Below are 22,378 nucleotides of genomic sequence, written 5' to 3'. Positions count from 1 at the left end.
TTAAGGCAAAAAAAAAAAATCATGAATGATGTACATGTATACACTGTATATTTCAATACTAACTAGGTTATAGTCAATACATGCTTTTAATCTGTTCATCAACAAATGTGCTTGTTGCATTCATACTCTCACTCTTTTTTTCTTTTTTTTTTTTTTTTGGGGGGGGGGTTCCAGTGAGTGAAGGAAGATGCTTGAGTTCAACTTTACACATTTCGTACAAGTTTCTGCAATCCTCATAAATTTCATACAGAAACCTACATGTTCCAGTAGGTGGGGAACTTTCAAAGGCAGCCCTCTCCTCCACATACATGTACACATCATGCTATTTCATATTCTTCATTTTCATATATTTTTTTTTCCATTTGACAAAATGAATTAGAAATTATTTCAACAATAATACATATACAAACAAGAGAGTTAAAAAAATCCTACATTCTACATGATCAACAAACATACAAAGTATACCACACAACTACACACACATGCACCCATATTTGTACATAAATGCATAAACACAGATATACACACACAGAAAAAGAGAATCACGACTAGTACCGTACAGAAACCTTTTGACAACAGCCAATGACAGAGCGGTTTTTATTTTCGTTTCACCTCAATATTCAGAAATATGAAAGGCCTCTAGCCTCTATGACACCTGCTAACACATGAAGAGTTTGTTCGCAAAAACCGATAAGTCCATATTTGCCAAATGGAGATATTTGCGATGAAAGGTCACGAAAAATAAAGAGAATAAAAAGAAAATATTTGCTTCAGAAATGTACCTTTATATGTAGTGACCAATATATCATCTACAAGGTATTATTTTGTACTTTATGACAGAGACCGTACTTCAAAGTCTTCAAAAATGGACATCGGTTTTTGCGAACAAACTCTTCATTTCTTACAATGGAGTGAAGGAAAAAAAAAAACAACAACAAAGTCATATTCAATACATCGCTTCAAAACAATAGTCAAGTCATAAATATGGTACACTGGTTAACAAACATGTGAATTGTATAGATATCTTTCAAATAAAGATTGTTCCATACAGCATGGAAGCTTGCCAGGACTTCATAGCTGGCACTGCAAGGCATATCTGCAAACCGGATTACATAAATATCATTAAGTACAAACTGCCAATTGAATACTGCAAAAGCTGCTACTTCTGCGAGCTTTTAATTTTCACAAATTTTGCAAATCACAGTTGGGCCAAAAATTTAGCAACATACGAAAATATAGTGAATGGACAGGCATTAGTGCACTAACAATAGCCTTGAAGTCAAATTTGTATCATGCGAAAATGTCTGTGACCACCTCATTCACATAAATATCTGTACGCGAAAATAACTACTTTCACAGTACCCCATCACTTTATCTCCATGGTAAAAATGTCCATGAATTTCAAAACACCATAACACAGGCCATTTTCAGTAAACATAACCTTATTTGGCAACCAGTGTGCATGCATTATTAATGCAGGACAAGCTTTCTGGCTGTTAAGGAAATGATCTTTGTCACAAAAGGCGCAAAAGATTTTCCAATCTGCATAACCTGGTCTCTGTTCTGATGAACTCAAACATGTGTAAGATTCTCTTCTCCATATCTAATGGTAGGAAGTTGTAATTCTAATCCCACCAAGACGCTCACAACTGACATCATATCTACAAGCAGAATGCACCATCCCGCATATCAGTGGGGTTGGTATGTCTGGCAAGCATCAGTCGGAACCCACAGTCGAGCTCTGGAGTTGCCGCGGGAATTCTTTTCCGAAGGAAACGTGCATAAAATTTTGATATGTTGCAAAACAACCTGTGAGTAATCATATTCTCCTCAAAAACAGGAAACATTTACAATTTACATCCGAGTATTTTGCGTACGTGCATGACCTTATCTTTCATTGTGCTTGTCGGCACATTTACGGCATAGTTATTTGTGAAGACTATCCCACGCAGTTTGCAACATTTCTTATGCCTTTAAACCTTCCACAGCAAAACTGATAACATTGAGCTTCACTATTCCATTATATGTGACGCCGTGTACATGGATGCAGGCTGAATGTAAGGAAGCAAACTCAAACTGCGGAAATGCTTCTCTACTCAGAAAATTTGTTGTCACCATGGACACGATCACAAGAAGAATCTGGAAATGGGAAAAAAAAGAATGTTCAAGAACAAGTACAATGTGTGCCTTGTTTGCTGGTTTGTTAGCTTGCTTGTTTGTTTGTTTGTTTGTTTTATGGTTACATTATATATCACATGACACCAGGCAGAAGACATGATTCAATCATTAAAATATCTAAAAACTATCAGGGTTGACCAAGAGCAACAGTTCCTCAAGCCGTTTGCAATGATCGTAACTTGCAATCTTTGCAGTTACTGAGGCAAGTAACAAACTTAAAAAGCTCAAAACTGATTGGTTGTTTTCTGTCTGCCACCATGTACAGTAGATATATCACAATCTCTTTATCAATGATTGCTATACAAACCTCTTTGTACAAAGGACTACAGATGTAAACATTTGATTTTTTTTCTCTCTCTCCTGCAAACTTTGTCCTGTATACCAAATACTTGGTACAGTACTGTAAATAATATTTTTGATGACAAACAACTGCTTTGACAGTCATATGGGGCTATAAACCCTCTTGCCTGCTTTCCAGCTTGCCGAGGGCAACTAAAACTCAACGCGGATCCCTCGCCAAAATGTCCCTATGGGCAAGTGGGAGGAATACCTTTGTAACATCTTAGCAGTCTATTGTTACTTTGCATTGAGATGCTTCAGCGCTATTGTGGTCTCTGTGTATGATTCTGCATTCATTTGTCTCCTACAATTTCACTAATGGTAGAGGAAAAAAACAAACAAACAAGGGAATGAATACATCAGCATTTTGCAACATCTTTCAATGATGGCTTGAGCTCTGTTTTTTTGAGATAGTTGCCATGGTTACATGCTACACAATCTGAAACTGCCATGGCACTCATGTTAAGATGCCCTAAACGTGGCAACTTCACCAGGTGGGTGTTGTTGCCACGGTGATATGCAATCAATGCAACGATGTGGCCACACATCAGCTGTCTTTTCATCTCAAAAGTTCCAGTGCCGGTTTCCCCACAATGTTTCCCACAAATGGGAATTCTCTTCAAAACTCCTTTTTTTTAAATAAGTTTCCATCATTATTCTTGGTCAGAATATAAGCTTTGCATGGCAAACAAAATGCCCATATTGCAGAATTCAAACTTTTCTTCCCAGTTTTTCTTTTAACAGATTATTAAAGTTTCGTTCAAATCACTGAATCAAATTTGAAGTTGCTTGATACTGTATACTCTAGGAAGAGAAATCTTTCAGCTTTACATTTTATTTCATCATAAACGTTGATATGATATCTTCTTACTCTGCTGCGCTGCTGACAGAAATGGTGACTGGGTCAAAAGCCGCTTGGGCCAACTCCAAACATGTCCAGCCCAATATGGAGTTCACTCCATACCAGGGCTGCCTTGGCAGAGTTGTTGTCCCTGCCCCTGATGATAACTGCAAGGATTGGCTGTTCTCTCTGATTCAACTTTTTTTTGAGACTTTGGGGTTTAGTTCCACTTTTCTTTGTTTGTTTTTGTTTCATCACTTTGATATGAAGGATTTTTTTTCACAGGTGACTGCACTGGATTTGCTGCATGGCGGTCAACTTTCTATAACACCAACTTTGGTCAATTTTGTACAGTTGAGACAATATATCTGTTTTTCTTTTATTGAACTGGACAGCCTTTTTTTAACTTTACCAATATACAAAGCACAGACAGCATTTTCAATTATTGATATAGCACAGATCGAAGTGAGAGTTCAAACAAATAAACAAACACCTGAAACCAGAAAGGGCTTTGGCATAATTTATGTTCATGTATACACATGTAGACATACATACACATATTTTGACATACATACATACAAGCAGTCTAGAAAGCCACACTAGGCATAATGCAACGGAAATCATTCCAATTTTTTTTTAAATGCTGGTAGCACGACATTCCACAGTTCATAGAATCTGTGTCAGCACGTATTTGATGAAATATAATATATTTTTATTGATAAACATGATCTTTTTATTTAGTCACAGAATTCAGAGCTTGAATATGATTTAACATCCTGCATAAACAGGGAAAAAACTATGTGACATCATTACAAAACATTTAGTTGCATGAGATAGTCTTGTCTCTACTATTCATGTCATCAGCACGTAGACTTCTCTCAGTGGTAGACAGTCTTCTAGGATTATTCATTGGGTTAATTTCTTGTTTACCAGGTTTCTGGGGTTTTTTTCAGCTTGTATACCATCCTACCTGTCTCTCTGTGTCTCTATCACTCTATCTCTTTATCTCCCTCTTAGTGTTTCTCTATCGTTCTATCACTGTCATAATCTTTCGATCAGTACATTTTTTTATCTCTATCATCTACCTATTTCATCTTTCATTATTTATCTCTTTATTTTTTTCTATCTGTTTATCTCTCCATCTCTATCATTCATCTGTATGTCTGTCTTTCCAACTGTATCACTCCCTCCTATATCTTTCTGCTCCAATCTCTTTACCTCCCCATCTTTTTTGTATCTTTTCACCTCTAATGATCTATTTCAATCTTCTACACTACAACACTATATCTCTTCCTATCTACCTTTCTTTCTCTATACTATATCTCTCCTTACCTATATACATTTCTCTTCCTACACTAAATCTCTCCCTATCTACCTTTCCCTTTCTACACTATATCTCTCCTTATTTTTTCTCTTTCTACACTTTATCTCTCTTTATCTAACTTTCTCTTTCTACAATATATCTTTCCTTACCTACCTTTCTCTTTCTATACTATATCTCTCCTTATCTACCTCTCTTTCTATGCTTTATCTCTCTTTATCTGCCTTTCTCTTCCTATACTATATTTCTCCTTATCTAGCTTTCTCTTTCTAAAACATATCTTTCCTAATCTACCTTTCTCTTCCTACACTTTATTTCTCCTTATCTACCTTTTTCCTTTCTACACTATATCTCTCCCTATCTATCTTTCTATACTTATCTCTTCCTCTTTTTCTGTCTTTTCATCTCCAATCATTTATCTCAATCTCTTACACTATGTCTCTCCTTATCTACATTTCTCGTTCTATTTTCGTTCTATCCAATGATTTACCCTCATTTTATATCTTTCTGTCTCCAGCTACATATCTCTCTCAATGTACATAAATACACACATTTTCTCCACATTCTCCCATCCCAGCTGGTTCTCTTCCAACAAATCTCCTTCTCTTCTGCCCCTCCCCTTTCACAGGTAACGGACGCAGCACTGGCAACGTGATCGCGATCTCGCAAACAGAAGGAACGGCGCAGGAACTCTCTGTGAGTGAATCGAAGAAATCAAATTAAAAATTTGTTGCCAATTCAAGCCCCATTTGACGCAACGTCTGTCATCACGTATGAAACATGTACCTGTGTCTCAAGTCACAGGCACCTTCCCTACCCCCCCCCCCCTCCCATCAAGTCCTTTCCGCGGGAAGCTCACACACCTACACTGTAGGTAGAATAGCAGTAAAGCAGGCACGCCCACAATGCACACTCCCTCTATCCCTCCCTCATGTTTTCTAATAATCCTTTTCTCATGCTCTCTACTTCATAAAGATCATATCGATCACATACTGGTATGCCAGTAAAGTTTGTCAAATCTTACTATTTTTCTTTTCTTTTCTTTTTTTACAATGGATAACATTTCATGAGCAGGCACCGGAATTACAAATTTGCTCCATATTTGGAGGACTGTGACTGAATACAATAAAAATTTACGATGGGCTCTGCTTGAAATGAAAATGCAGCTTAAAGGCTCTCTGCAAGCAGCATAACAAATCTGATTATATATTCTACTATATTTTGAACCCTCCAAAAAGGGGGCAAAAATTCTCTGGTAAGTTGTTTTTCCATTAGTGTCCAACTCTGTAATCAGGAAAAAAAATGCAACTGCTTTATATTTAGTAACTACACCTCATTCACACTGACAGAGAATAAGTTGAACTAGACAGTTCTTCCAATTAAAGTTAGATTAATCAGGTGCGAAAGTCTCTCACGGGAAGAGAAACATAGCTGTCAATGTGAAGTTTCATTAAAGGACAAGTTCACCTTCATAAACATAAGGATTGAGAGAATGTAGCAATATTAGTAGAACACATCATTGAAAGTTTGAGGAAAATCAGACAATCCGTTCAAAAGTTATGAAGTTTTGAAGTTTTAGTGCAGTACCCGCTGGATGAGAAGACTACTGCAGTGTATGAATAACTTAGATGTCACATGCGTACAACAATATAAGGAAAATATAAAGAGAATTTCACAAAATTCCATCTTTTGAAAAAAGTACACATTCCCCTGACTCGTTACCGATAAATGTTATGGGTAATATTATTCCCCCTGCCTTTAGAAAGAGGCAAGTCAATTGCTCTTTTATTATGCGAAAAAAGTGAAAATATGTTGAATTTTCTTTTATATTTTCTTTATACTGTTGTACGCATATGACTCACAAGCTGTAGTAGTCTCCTCATCCAGCGGTTCCAACAGAAAAATTTAAAAAATTCATAACTTTTGCACCGATTGTCCAATTTTCCTCAAACTTTCACTGATGTGTTCTACTAATATTGTTGCATTTTCTCAATCCTTATGTTTATGAAGGTGAACTTGTCCTTTAATGATAAAGGACATGCATGCATGGATTCCTAACCAATGCCTATGAAACCTCAAATGTGCCAGATAGGTCTATAGGACTATATAACGCTGAATCTAACAGACTCTGACATGACAATGGAGCATGGTGTGGACGCTCCACCTCTCTGTCCCCATTCATGCCCCTGGGGGGAGATCACACGGGCTGTGCACATCCAAGAAGTCGCAGAGCGCTGCAGCCCAGGGAAGCTGCGAAGCGAAGAAGGCAGTTTCGAGAGGGGCGGGGCAAAATGAGTGAGAACCAGGGGGAATGATCTGCAATTCCGATGTCCCCGATACCCTAATCCTCACCACAGGCCAGCTTATCAAGAATGGGTAAACATTGATTGTCTTCTTGCGCACGTTATGACATTTATCAGGTGTCAGAAATTCTGAAACTGGAATTGTACGATGTTATGATCAGGAGTAGAAGAAGGGGAAAAAAATGAGAGAGCTATAGGGAAAGAGAGAAATATATATAATATCCTTTTTCAATAGAAATGAAGTGATCCATTGCACGGATTTCCCTATCCATACAAACAAGCATTCCCCATACTTCCGACCATTTTCAGCCCCGCTGCTAGCAAACCGTACAATCTCTAGACTATCAAGGTTCAATGGCACACACACAATACACTGCTATTAGAGTTGCCCACCCCCTCATTTTTGCCACTGTTTTATTTTGCAAGAAGGTGGGGGGGGGGAAGAGACACAGGCTACATGTAAAAGGGGAAAAAAGCAAATATATGCACCCTCGAGAGCAGAGTTTTTAGCTTCCTGGTTGCTAAGCTACAGCAAACTCACATTCACAAACTCAGGTGTACACAATCTTGACTTCCATCTATATCAAGCCACAAGAACTTCATCACTGCATTGAGACAGCCATGTCTTGCTCAATGATTTGTTGGATTTTGTTCAAAGCTAAAAATTGCTCTCTCCAGCCCATTATCTCCTTTCTCTTCTGATGTTTGATGTAACCATTTTGCACAGCTTATAACCAGGAACCTGCAAATTTGGCATTCTTCTCTGAACACCTTTAACCCACTGCAGACGAGTACCAGGAATACTTGGGCAGGTGTCTATGGGAAATGTGTGTTATAGCAAAATCAGTCCATCCTCAATGGGTTAACATTGGCAACCATGCTCTGACTGGCACAGAGGGTAATTTTTAAAAGTGTGAATAGGGCTCTTAATACATCTTTTTTGCTGAGTTGAAGATATATAAAGTGAAATGCTGCCACAGTAGTCTGGTATGTGGCTTTCTACTCTGTATTTCATTATTCCTCCCCCTTCTCCTCCCTTTCATCCTTAAAGGACAAGTTCACCTTCATAGACATGTGGGTTGAGTGAATGCAGCAATATTAGTAGAACACATCATTGAGAGTTTGAGCAAAATCGGACAATCCGTTAAAAAGTTATGAATTTTTGAAGTTTCTGCTCAGTCACGGCTGGATGAATAGACTACTATAGCTTGTGATGTCACATGAGTACAACGATATAGAGAAAGAATAAAGAAAATTCAACATATTTCCATTTTTCTCGCATAACAAAAGAACACTCGGCTTCTCTCTTTCAGAAGGCAGGGGGAATAATATTACCCTTAACATACGTCAGTAGCAAGTCGAAGAAGTGTGCGCTTTATTCAAAAAGTAAAGTTTTATGAAATTCTCTTTTTATTTTCCTTATATAGTTGTACGCATGTGACATCATACACTGTAGTAGTCTTCTCTTCCAGCAGTGACAAGGCAGATACTTAAAATATTCGTAACTTTTGAACGGATAGTCCAATTTTCCTCAAACTTTCACTGATGTGTTCTACTAATATTGCTGCATATTCTCAATCCTTATGTATATGAAGGTGGACTTGTCCTTTAAACACAGATTACAAATGCATTCCACATGACACACAAGAGAAAAATACACATCACCACACACACTTGCTTGAAGGCATAATTTACCATTTGCAGATGAAACAAAAACCCAGCATTAGTGCTTTAAAATAGTTCCTAAATGTGAGTTTGGGACAGAAACAGCCACTGTAAAAAATTTGAATTCGTAGAATTGATGTCAAGCACTGTTAAATACACAAAATGTGAACGATAGCTATAATAAAAATGTTTCCAGACTAAACCGTCTACAGTTATGGTTTAATGAGAAAAATACTGATTTCTCCTTATATTTTAGGCTTTACTGTAAAAATTGTATATATGGCAGGATGTTTTGTGATACAACAGACCTACAAATAAGCATCAAATGTGATATCTTAAACATTTTTTAAATCACTTCTCCCAAAGGTAAACAGGAGGACCTTTAAGTAACAAAATTCCCTTACAACGATTCTGCTAGGATTGAAGCTCAGTCCCTTTTTGACTCACTAAAAACAAAAAGTGCATAAATTCACTCCCTCTGAACACAAGCCCACTCATCATACCATCGTTAAAACCGACCACATAATTTCAGTCAAAGTCGAATTGACAGCGAACTTGTTTTCATCTGAAGGCGACTGACACCAAAATCTCTCAAGCCGAACTTCAGCAGTCAGATTTGTCTAGTTTATAGTCAGAGTTGTCCACTTCCTGTCAATACCTCAAAACCATTGGGTGTTGTTTGTTTGTTTTTTTGTTGTTGTTATTGTTGTTGTTGTTGTTGTTTTCTTTTTCTTTTTAGGAGGGATGAATTTATAGAATGCCATATTACGGTTGTAATGCCCTGTTGCCTCTTCATGGTATAAATATATCTGCCACCGAGAACATTCAACCCATAACTGGGAAAAAATATTCATATATTTCTGTCACAGCTTAACCTGGCTGTACACAACAAATTGTTCAGAAGTTTAGATTATCTAGCACCACCCTAGAGGGGTTCCCCTCTTCATTCGTGCAAATCAAAACAGCTCTGATTATGATCAGATATTTGGACCGGAAAGCCACATCCTCTCTCTCTCTGTTCCTTTCTATCTATCTGTCTATCTATCTATCTATCTATCTATCTCTTTCTCTCTCTCTGTATCTATCTACCTATCTATCAATCTATAAAGTATCTATCTATCTATCATCTACCTATTTGCCTATGTCATATTCAAATATACATATATACTGTATATACCTGTCTCTTTCTCTCTATTTATGTATTTGTGTATAAATTAATCTATCTATCTATCTATCTATCTATCTACATAGCACCTGTCCTTTATTATAATAGAGAAGCTTGCTACACCTGGGATTTGCTTAAAATGTCGATAGTTTGCTTCTTTTTTTTTTCATTTCAACTTCAAAGCAACTTGAGGTAACACTGACCATCTACCTTTGGTAATTAAGTGTTCTTGTAGAATCACTATGCCCATTCATATGCAAGAATCATACTTTAATCAGAGTGCAAAAATGTATTTAATTCCATACCATAAACACAGTGGCAAACAAAATTTTTAGAAAATAAAAATCACTTTGCTGTGACTAGTGTGAGTGCAGTATATGAAGTCTTATAAATATGCATGCATATTACAAAAACAATGACCATTAACAGACCTTGACTACAGTATCCCACAACCTGAGCTTAGTATGGCAAGTTGGATCATGTGATTGAAAAAAAAATGCAAAGGTTAAAAAGAATGTCAAGATTGATTGATTTTTATGATGGAATGCATATTGCAAAAATTGGTTCTTTTTTGTGACTTCAAACAAGAATTACTGATTTTTACATTTAACAAGAAAGAAAAAAAAAAGACATCATTTGTGAGATGTGTGTGAATGGACCTTGACTGCGCCCTACTTTAACAACATTACTGTTTCAATCTGGACAAACTGCAATCTAGAGCTGGGAAAATCCCAATGCTCTGTTCACTTTAACTACAAAGAGATCACACACACGAGTGACAATGGTGAATTGTCAATTTGGCACTCTGCATGGGAGAAGAAAAATGGCTTCGGGACAGAGGACAATCGCTCTGTGACAATCATCAGTGTCAATCAAAACAATTCACGAATGACTATCTAGACAATGCTACAAGTGACAAAGGAAACATTCAGAGGCACCTGCTTCAACAAATGTTGCAACAAAAGCGAATCGCTACGAACCTCACCTCGCCGTGTCTTCTCGATGTTGTTCACCTCTACGGGAGAAGGGCATGTTCCCACTCTTCACTACACTCTATTCTTTGGGACACTACAATTGTACTTCATCTCCCCTTTCTTCCCTTTGCTCCTCCTCCTCCTCCTCCTTCTTCTTCTTCCCTTTCTATCCTTTTTTCCTGTATGGCAGTCATTAAGAACATACACACAAACACACTCACACACACACACACACACACACACACACACACACACATACACATACACATACACATACACATTCACATACCCACACACATTCACATACAAATACACACACAGCAGCCACAAAGAATTGATACATGTAGCAGGGTCCTAAGCCAACATTCAGCATTCACTGAAACCAACATTCAGCGAGTGGTGAATGCCCCCCCCCCTTGCATGTGGGGAACATGGCTCTTGCTCATACTCATAGACCTAACAGTAATATACACCAGGCGGAGAAACCACAAACTGCTATTTTATTCTCTTATTCATAATCCTGATCTCTCAAGGTAGCAAACCCCTTGTCTCTTGTTAGCCAACCTGGAGCCGAAAATAGAGCTTCCCCTGTATGACGCATCAAAGCTACTGAGAAACAGACCTATAGAATCAGTGTAGCATTGATGAGCTCACTCACTGAAATAGCGAGTTTATCATCATTTCTTTTTTTCTAAAGCAAGGCACGTTCACACCTACATGTATAATCAAGTATCTTTGTACAGATCCCACATGCAAAAGGATCACTGTAAAATTCTGCTCAAAGTTGAAGCAAAATGGCACAGAATGGCACATATTCCCTCCATCTCAGACACAATGTCAAAAAGTGATGAAATCTACCATTTTACATGCTTATATGACAAGGGGATTTGAATACAAAGGTATAGCAAACACTGAAGTGATGTTATCGCTTCCAATGTTTCTTACTTACATGCAGCTCTGATACATCTCTACCGAATTTCCTTTTATTCTTAAAATGACTTGCATCCTCGCTATTCATCAAACAAATGTTAAGGTTTTGATATCGTAGGAACTGTGACTTTTAACAAAAGAATTGTTATAGTTGTTGTATAACAGACCACACACAAGATTTCTCATTATTTTTCTTGTACAAACCAATAGGAGAGTTGCAAGGCAATGACATCATAATCTAATTTGCATATGCATATCTTCCTGAGCAATGGCAGTGTTTTATAGAAACGTGCAAAAGTGCTAATACTTCATTTTCTGTCTAATTTTCATTAAAATTTCTTCCACTTCGTTTAAACGATTTTGCTGTTTCTATGGAAGTCCCCTACACAGGTGGAGCATCTTTCATTTTCATTATTAATAAGCAGGTGTTTTTATACATGAGCCAATCAGCTGCAACTCCACTAAATATATCTTGCAGAGTGTGTAAGCTTGTAACCTAATTCCCAAAATATCCCAGGGAGTTGGGGGAGATTTGATAGCAATCTATTAATCATAACCTAAAATAATGGTCTATGTGATTAATATATCACACAACATTGTACTCGTGGCCAAAAAATGCAGGAAAGCTCAAAAACTTGATGAGTTCTCGGAGGGCAAACTTGATGACTCCTTGAGCGGTAACATAGGAGGTCGCTGAAAGTTACGCATTTGTTCATTAAATTCTAAACCCCTGATCACCTTGCATGCACAATGTGATGCATGCTGTTCTGATTCCTAAAATCTACAGACAGGCGAAACTTTAACACCAATCCCTGTACAAGGTCATAGCACACTTATAAGCAGAGTTGAAGAACAAAAAAAAAAAAAAATGTTGTCATGTTGCCTGATAAGGTACACAACATGATGGCATGGCATATTATCAGAGATGTGTCCCACCAATCACAGGTGAGAACTCATCACAGAAAAGCATAGACATCCGAGTAAACCAGTCGTGGCAGCAGGGCAAGATGCCCGAGTACGGAAAATGAAACAAAAGAAACACAGGGAAATTCACAGTTACCTCAGATCAGAAATTAATGTAACATATAAGGACGAATATAATATAGCTAATGAATACATACACTTTGTAGGTGTATCAATGTATGCATGTATATATGTGTGTATACATACATACATACATACATACATACATACATACACAAATTCATACACACACATACCCTATCCTTTTCATCATAAAAACATATGCACATATGACCCTTTTGAAAATAAAACCATGAGCCTGGCATCTCATTATATCATACAGTATCCAACGGCAACAAAGGAGTCCTTTTCTTTCCTCTGTACAAAAGTGGAAAGGGGGTGGGGGGGGGGCTAAAGAGAGAAAGAAAAAGGAGAAGGAGACTAGAAGAATGATATAACAACATACATGCCTGATGAATCAAAAGTTTGGCTGTTGTTTGCCGATCAGGCTGGTTGAGCCATTTGTGGTTAATAACGGGGCAGATGATGCTATCTTGGGGTGGGGGGGGGGGGGGGGGGAGGGGTAGAGTGGAGAGAGAGGATAGAAGAGCAACAAGACAAAGAAAGGAGTTGGAAGAGGACGAAAATTAACGGGGACGGCAGGAGGCTGGAAAGTAGTAAAAGAGAAGTAAATTGATGGAAGACACGGAAAGAGTGCAAAAACAAGGATGCGAATAAAGGATAATATATCAGCCAACAAAAAAAAAGACAGACAAAAAAAGATAGAAAGAGAATGAAAACAAAGAAAGATACCATAGTGCATAAGGATATAAGGGAAAGGACACTGAGGGGGAAATAGAAAGTAAAAGGACAGAGAGGGTTTAAAGAGAAAAAAGGACGAGAGGTGGAGGGGGAATTAACGGGAAAAGAGAACAGAGACAAAGCAAAGATGATGAACACTTGAAAATTGATGAGATAACATACCACTCAGGTGTATAACACGTTGACTAGTGGAGTTAAAGATACAAAAAGACCGACAGACTATGACAAACAAAAACTGACAAAGAGATTCAGCGCAATATAGAGAGGATGAGATGGAGAAAAAATCAGATACTGAAATGAGTAAGAAAGAAAATTTTGAATACGAGATGAGATGGAAAAATGAAAGAATAGGAAAGAATCGGGGGAAAAAAAATGCTCCAACTTCAAAGATGCAGACGGAAAAGTGATGAGAGCAAATGTGAGAAATACGAAAACAAAGACGACGGAGAGAGATCCAGATGCAGAAAAGCAAAGGGGACGAATATGATACGTGGTCGTGGTGGTAAGACATCAAATATGACTGCAGCTCACAAAGCGCAAGACCCTTATTAATAAATATATCGAGAAGGGAGCCCTAAAGTTTGGCTTCCCTCTCTCAGAAAAACCACATCATAGGGCCGATCCTCTCCCCCGTCTTAATTATCCCTCCTCAGACCACAGCTCCGGCCCGATTTGTGAGCCGGGATCATGGAACTCTCCTCATTCGGCAACGGCCCGCGGGAAATTACAGAACTTCCCTCAATGCAAGGGAAACGGGAGGCCACAGCATCTACGGATAATTGTCTGACATTTAGAGAAGACAGTTGATGTACTTCTTTTGTTGGTCACCAAAGGTCCATTACACATACAAAAAGGTTATGTTTTTTTTCTTTGAAGAAAAACGAAATTGAAACAGCACAGAACGGTTCGCGACTTCTTTATCAATATTGGAGTTTGATTGAACAGCAAAACCACGGCTGACCAACGCTAACCACACAACCCACTGTCTTCATAGTTTCCTATGAATTATTCAAACACACAGTCTTTCGACACAGAAGAGAATTGCCACAATCCCAGTTCTCATAATTCCAGTGAAGAGATCTAGCAATGGTTGTAAGAAACATGTGATGAAATAGAGAATGCTCCTTTGATGTATATTCATCGGGGATGCCTCCACTTTCTCAAGTTACCACTACATGTATATCAACCCAGGGCTCAAAACTAACTTTCTCGTCTGGTGGCCCATTCGGGCCGCTAACATCTTTAAATCCGATATTTTGGTGGCCCGAAAATAAAAGCAAAACGAACAATCAATTTTGAATCTCAGCTGCCTGATCGGGCCACCACAAGGTAGCTTTGGTGGCCTGACATCAATTTTTAGTGACCCAGGCCACCAGGCCATCACTAATGTTGAGCTCTTGCAACCATACATACAAGGTATACACACTAGCATTATATAGCTAAGATCAAGGAGGCATGCAAAAACTTGCATAAGACCACGTAAATGACTACTGTATACGCCATATTATATTTCACGAGTCTAAATTTTCGCGAATCTAGACTTAACGACGATTTCGCGAGTGGTTTAATTCGCGATCTTGGAGTCCTTTACTCAACAGAGAAATGTGTACCCGTACGTCACATTCATATCAGGATCAGAGTCAATATTTTCGCGTGTTTTTAATTTCACGAATAGCAGCTGACTCGCGAAATTCGCAAAAAATTAAAACCTCGCGAAAGATTCGGCGTATACAGTTTATTTTCCAGCATGAAAATAAGTGCATGGGACCAAGCAAATACATGTCCATTAATATTTTTGTCAATCTTTGCAAACAATGAAATACTTATGCCAGTAATTTCATGCTGAAATACTATTCTTGCTTAAATTTCTACATCAAATGATGTCTTCTATCATGTTATTAAATATATGTTAACTTCTGCAACATTTTTTTTTTTTTTTGGGGGGGGGGGGGCTGGAAATTCTCTGCGTGCTTTACTTCAATTTTCTTTCCCCACATACTTCCTCTATGTGTGTGCTCCCTTCCCCACTTCTTCCTGCACGCATTCTCTCACGTTTGCAAAACTTGTGCTCCACCTGATACATATGTCTCACACCACGCGGTTTGTCCCCCTGTGACAGTTCACACTTCTCTATCCGGCCAGCCGCATCTTTGTCCCCTGCCCCAACCTCACTTCAACAACCCCCCCCCCCCTTCCCCCATCTCCCTCAACTTCCCCTCCTCATCTTCTTCAACCTCTCATTTACCCCCCCCCCCCCCCCTTCCTTCAACATTTTAAATTTTTGGTAATTCAATCACCCTGCTTACTTAATACTCATTGTCCCATTCAAATCAAAGGTATATTTCATGATAATACTGTAAAACTGCAGAAATTTTTTGTGTGCATGGAACTTTCACAAATTTTACAAGGAGCCAAAATTTGCAAAAGTAAACTGCACGTAAAAGTTTTTGTCTCCACAATACATTGAATGCCAGTGGCAATTTGTGAATGTTTCATGTCATGAAAAAGGCTGCCAGCTCCACTTCACGAAAGTTTCATGCTGTAAACGCTCCTGATTTTACGATAGGTAGTCCAGTTCACACATTCATATATCCAAATTTATCAATTTTAAATCTACAACCAATCATTCCCGTGTGTAAATAGGGAATGATATGATTTACATTATTTAATGTCAACATTGATACATTTTGCAGAAATGCTGTACAAAATTAAACAGTTTTTTCCTCTCCTGAAAATTCACGACTTTTGAGATACAAGGTTGTCACCCCAAGGACGATATGCATCTTGTTATTTAATTGTTGGGGTTTTTTGTGCGTGTGTGTGTGTGTGTGTGTGTGTGTATGTGATCATCCATCTAAAATCAAATCGAAAGAATGTTCTCACAAAATGACTACCCAGTAGATTATGTTGACAGCAATGCACAGCATGTGGCACGATATACATAAATTGTATGTTTCTAAGCTTGTCCACAGCCAAGGACTCAGAAATATGTACACTGCCAGAAATGATAAGTAGTTTCAAAAGGAATAACAAGAAAACTACAACACACGCCCACCCCCTCCCTCCATCAATATACATACACACACTTGCACAGATGCTAAAGATGAAATATGTCAAAAGAGTGATCAGAATTGACATGAGATATTGATAAGCATCACACAATGGACTGCTTGCCGTGAACATTTATTTCCCCTGCCCCCCCCCCCTCCTTTGCCCCTCTTTTTTCCAAGTTTTTCCCTCTTTTTCCCAAACCTTCCCACTCTCCTTACCATTTTCCTTCCTCTCTACTTTAGCTTGCAAAAACTGACTCTTCACAGCCTTGTTGTGAAATGATTCTCAATTCAATGTGCACAAAGTAGCAGTCAACAGTCACAAAAACGATACAGTCTAGAAGCTCCACTCCCATTGTGAAAAACCTTGTCCACACTCTTCACTTTCAACTCTAATAACTTTTGAAAGGATAGTGCTACTACTTTGAAAGTTGGCATTAATTATAGACAGAATGTGTTAATGAGGCATCTTTAATTTCAGTTTGATTTGATAATCCCTACATTGTTGTTACTCTGGTGGTTTACTTCCTGTTTTTTGTCCCATTCATCGCACAGCCAGCACGGTTTGGTAAAGATTAAGCGCTTGAATAGACCATGGAGCTACCAAAAAGATGGAGTAACAACGGTTGGGGTCCTTTTGAAGTGATGCTCGAAGCCGACTCGTAAAAAATAATCCTCGCTAAGCCCCCGTGAGCGAGAGCGATGACAGATGAGACAGTGCGTACGCACAATGACGTCATCCGCAGCGCGTTCGCAAACTGGTTCTTACCATGGAGTTACCTAGCTCCATGGTTCCACCATGGAACGTCAATGCATGGGACTACACAAACTGCAACTGCCCCGTCGACTTCGAGCATATTCGATTTAACATGATTCTGAATTAATTATAGCTACAAATAGTGAATCTGCAGTGTAACAAATTGTTTAACATGTCATACCGTCGTTTAGTATGTAAATCACGATATGATACGACCGGCATGTAAACAAACACTGCACTCTCGACACGATCAACAATGGCCGTCACGCTGTCCCGAACAAACACAAAGACAAATAACAGCTGGCTTCACAACGGTATAGATAAAATGTACGCAATTGTACGCAGTCAACACTTACGTAAGATTGTAGTTTCAAATGTCAGCTTTACGGACAGATATTGAAATATGTGGAGAAATGTGAGGGATTTTTATTAAGAATTTTATTCTTAGGGTATGTACTTTACCACAGTCACAAAGCATGACGACAATACACTGTACAGTACCTTCGCTGTTCATGGGCCAATTCAGTTCGTTCAAAGTGCACTGCACTCGGTATCTCCTCTGTTTTGCCTGTGGATATTATGCGCATGCGCGTGGTCTTCAGCAAAGTTTTGCGCAGCCATATGTTGTTGCAAGTCGAGTTTTCGACTCGATACAGCACTATATTGTATGTGCAATGTTGGTGAGTATGACGTCATTTTTGCGGCTCGGAGCATCGTTTGCCAAAGTATCCCCTGCGGGACGAGTTAAGCCGTCCCAGCGAGTGCGGTGCTTTGAAGTCTGTCAGAACTGACCGCTCGTAGTTGGGTTACGTAATATTGGTGGCCTTCGTTGTTACTCCATCTTTTTGATAGCTCCATGAATAGACACTGTACTTCAGAGCCTCTTTTCTCAGCTCACACTTTTCCTGAGTTTGTGCTTTCTTTCCACTATTTAGAGAGGTTAGGAGAGTCCATTTGATTTGATTTATACATCATTTTGAAGCTTAAAATCTGCTCTTTCAGAATATGGTCTTAACTAAAACTTCATGTCTGGCGACTTTTTGTTTGTTTTGAGGTGCAGGGTCACATATACAAGCAGTCTCTTTGACATAAATTCTAAACTTTCACACCATCCCACCAGCACACAAGCACAAATGATGGTTTTTATCAGATGAACCTCGCTCACGGTTTTGTGAGACGGAAACGCAGACTTCGAATTAATGCCCATCATTCATTCCCCCCTGCGAACAGGAGTTTTCCTTCTGGGGTTGAAAACCCCCCGGACCATTCAGTGGCAGCAGATCGTTTCTCGGAGGATATGTGCGGCCGCAACCTGCAGATACGTCCTGCTGGGTCAATTTCGCTGGCCCAGATAAAGTGGTCTCCCCCATCAGGTAGATGCTCCAGTTTGAGCAAAGCACAAAAAAAAAAAGGGGGAGCAGAATTAATATTCGAATCATTTATCATTCCGAAGATGCAAATAAATGAGGACAATTGAGTTGATTTGGGGGGGGGGGGGGGGGGGGTGTTGACTGCATGACTCTAAATGTGTTGCAGCGTGAGCAATGCATGAACTCTTCAACTCTTTCCGGCACATTAATCACAATTACTTTAGTGACGTATCACGATACAGAACAAAAGAAGAAGGTTATACCGTGTCTGGTCGTCACTCGCATAACTAAACACATGCTGTCTCGCAGACAAAACTTGACCTCTTGAGAACCTTTCGGCAAAGAGAAAAATAGAAAAAAACATATTGATCAAATCCGTCTTTTAAACTCATCATCACAAAGCTTTATATACAACAAAAGAGAGATCACATAGCACTGTGAGCATTTATTTTTCAAACCCCTTTCATACAGGTCTTCAGACATACCTGAAACTGTTACAAAAATGTGAACATTCTTCATAACACAAAGAATCATGTGAGCATAGATCAAAAATGCTCCCCCGTGATGAATACACTGAAATTCCGTTCAAATATGCTTCTATACTTCCTCTTCCTTTCCAACGCCAAATCCCCTCTTTATTCCATTATTCACAGTTGAAAAAAGCATAAAGAATAGAAATGCACATTCATCTCGCCATGAATTACCAACAGCCGAATTCGTCGGACCCTTTTTCGGAACGTGTTTGAGTCTGCTGCAAGCAGACGTGATCCAAACACAGGACCGTTGCCACGTGAGAGCAGAGACCAGTTACGAGGCGGAGTGCACGAATGCTTGCAGCAACGCCTATAGCACGGCAAAGATCACAGCTAGATTGCGAACGAATAGTCCAGAATATTAACAGCAAATCCTTTTCACCATTCCAACCAGGTTTTCCTCCATCGTTCTCCCCCTTGCCCCAAATCGATGAAGTCTGAGAATTCTGGGACCAGATTCTGTCTGAAAATGTCACCCCAGTCCCAGATGTCTAATTATGCCAGCACACAAAAATTGGGACGGCTTTCTTCACTTGGCAAAATCATGTTTCCCGTAATTGGTACATATTCATTCTTTAATGTGATTCAAATACATATAACAAATACACACAGTTTTGGAAGTGATGCACAGAACTTACTGATGTTATTTGCACTTAAAAAATCTTGAAACAGTTATATAATGGCATTATTCACATTCACAATCCATTGCACTTGGAATTCAACATTTAGTAAGCAGGTCTACAAAACTTCACCTAAAATGAAAAAAACAAATAATAATAATACAAAAACTCATTAGAAAAAAAAAATCATCCTGTTTAGTCACCTAGCGGAGCGAAAAAGGGGGGAAAAGAACAAAATTCATAACAAAAATTTTATAATCATCTTCGATAATTTGGATAATCATCTCCAGAAGTTTTCTACTGAACATCATGCTGGTCACCAGCCAAAAAATAATAATAATAATAATAAATGAATAAATGAAATAAAATAAAAACCTTAGAAGAGATCACTTTTCTGCACATGTTGCGACAGGAGAATTTGTGAAAAAAGTGATCCCCTGCATTAAACATTGACTCTCGAAGGCAGGTAGAAGAGCGCTTCAATTTTCTTTTAAGAAATAATGGGTGTATAGAAGAAGGGGGAAGGGCTTGTGTTGACTTAAATAGGTAAGTAGATTCTAAACAGTAATAGACAGAGAAATGGAGGTTGTGAAGGAGGGGGAAAATGGAGAAGATCAAGAAAAGACAATCAGGAAAAAGAAAAAAAAAGAAATCAATGAGAAAAGACAAAGAAAAAAGGGAAAAGGAGCTGAAAAGAAGAAGGTGAAGAAAAACAAGAAAGAGAAAAGGAAGAAGAAGTAAAGTGATATTATGGTAGATGTTTTATGTGATTAAAAACTGAATACATGTTGTACTATGATTTCCACTGTGATCTCATCTATGCATATTACATGAGTGCATGCACTAAGCAGAAGAAGGAAGCACCATAAATGTTCACATGCATGGTCAGATGGAAGCACTGTCTATTGATCAGGTAGGTAGCCTTCCGAAAGGAGTGGTCACACATTCGCAATGACTCAGAGCTATGTGAACAACCCGTTGAACCTGTACGATCGGCAAAAACCGCATTTGCATCATCGACTCTTTTTCTCGGAATTGCCCCGCACCACTTTCTCCCCAGCAGCTTCCACGGCTTGTTTGTCGTTCGCCTCGTTCGCCGACGCGCGAATCCGCCAATTACGGACGGGGGAGGCCGAGAGATTTTTTATTGAGCACACTCATCACGTACGATTTCCACTGCAGAAGGGATGCTCGGGGGTGACATTTCGAAATGACACAACAAAGAGCTGCCAATCCTTCGGAGCATCAATAGAAATCTGGATATTTTTGTCTTTCTCACTCCTGTGTGTTTCATCCTTGGTTAGAAACATCAATGGCCTTCCATAACAATGAGCTTTATTCTATGGTATTTCTATGACATTTTAAAAAGGTGAGGCTGGCACACCCACCATTGCAAATCACATCCCTTTTTTTCTATGAAAACATTTAAGTCTGCAGTCATTAAAGTGCAATTATGGGACACAAGGGACAGAATTCAGAAACCGTTTTGTATTCCGCTGAAGACACTTGAAAATTAAAAATGATGACTCCTGTGTCCTTGACTACTCATTTCACAAGAATGCATGGTTTCGGGGGGGGGGGGGGGGGGGGGGGGGGGGTGCACTAATCTGATATCAGTGCATACTCAAACTCAAATAAAGAAATTTTTTTTGTTTTTGGGGGGGGGGGGGGTCAATCTCAAAACAGTGGTTATCCTTCTTTTAAACACAAAGGTGAGCGGCAGGATCACTGTACTTCTTTGCAGTCACTGTTAACCAAATACAGTCAAACCTGTCTATAGCGGCCGCCAAACTGGGATGAAGAAAGTGGGCGTCATGTACACAGGTGGCCGCAAACGACAAGGTTTTTAACATGGTTTTCGCTTGGAGGGGGAATCATTTCAGTAGCCATTTATGACAGGTGGCCACTATACACAGGTGGCCACCAAGGCAGGTTTGACTGTACGTATGCAATCTACCCTGAGGAGACGGAGTGCATTGGAGGAGAAAATCAAGCAGTAATTCAGATTTTTTTTCTTTTATCTTAAATCTTATAACAAACATACCAATGGGGAATGTTTGGGGAAGAATTATGAACAAGAAAACATCAAAGATCCTAAAAGCTAATAATCCCATAATGAAAATAGGCTTCGACATATGAATGAATCTTTTACTCACCCAGTCTAGTTTGCATTTTATAGTTTTGTTGTGGTGTGGTATTTTTTTTTTTACTCATAATAGCTTGACAGAATAGATGCAATTATACAGTTGTAGTCATGGAGGTGTAGTACATGTAAATGATTACACTTCTGATCTGATGTGTACCGACTATTTTTACAGTAATTTGTAATTGATTTTGTTATCATTGATTTCAATTGCCTCCATTATTGGTAAAATGACTGTAAAACAAGGAATGTTCGCGTGTATTTTAATTTCGCGAATTTCGCGAGCGCCAAGATTCGCGAAATTAAAATGCAAGCGAAATTTCTTATCTACACTATATGCTTTGAACGCCGGTGGCAATTCGCGAAAATTTCATGCCACGAAAAAGGCCGTTGGCTCCAATTCG

The 22,378-nt window shown here is 38.8% G+C and overlaps 1 long non-coding RNA gene across 1 annotated transcript in view; it reads right to left on the bottom strand.

Annotated features, from left to right (window-relative positions):
- Positions 1-22,378, bottom strand: part of LOC139745337 (uncharacterized) — a 100,934-nt gene that overhangs the window by 526 nt on the left and 78,030 nt on the right. The gene's annotated exons all lie outside the window — the stretch shown is intronic.

Source organism: Diadema antillarum, unplaced genomic scaffold (assembly GCF_040938485.1).
Source record: "Diadema antillarum isolate AM-2024a unplaced genomic scaffold, OU_Dant_1.0 seq00001253_RagTag, whole genome shotgun sequence".
Lineage (NCBI taxonomy): Eukaryota > Metazoa > Echinodermata > Echinoidea > Diadematoida > Diadematidae > Diadema > Diadema antillarum.
The sequence above is the reverse complement of the archived record's forward strand: the minus strand, read 5'-3'. Positions and strand labels throughout refer to the sequence as shown.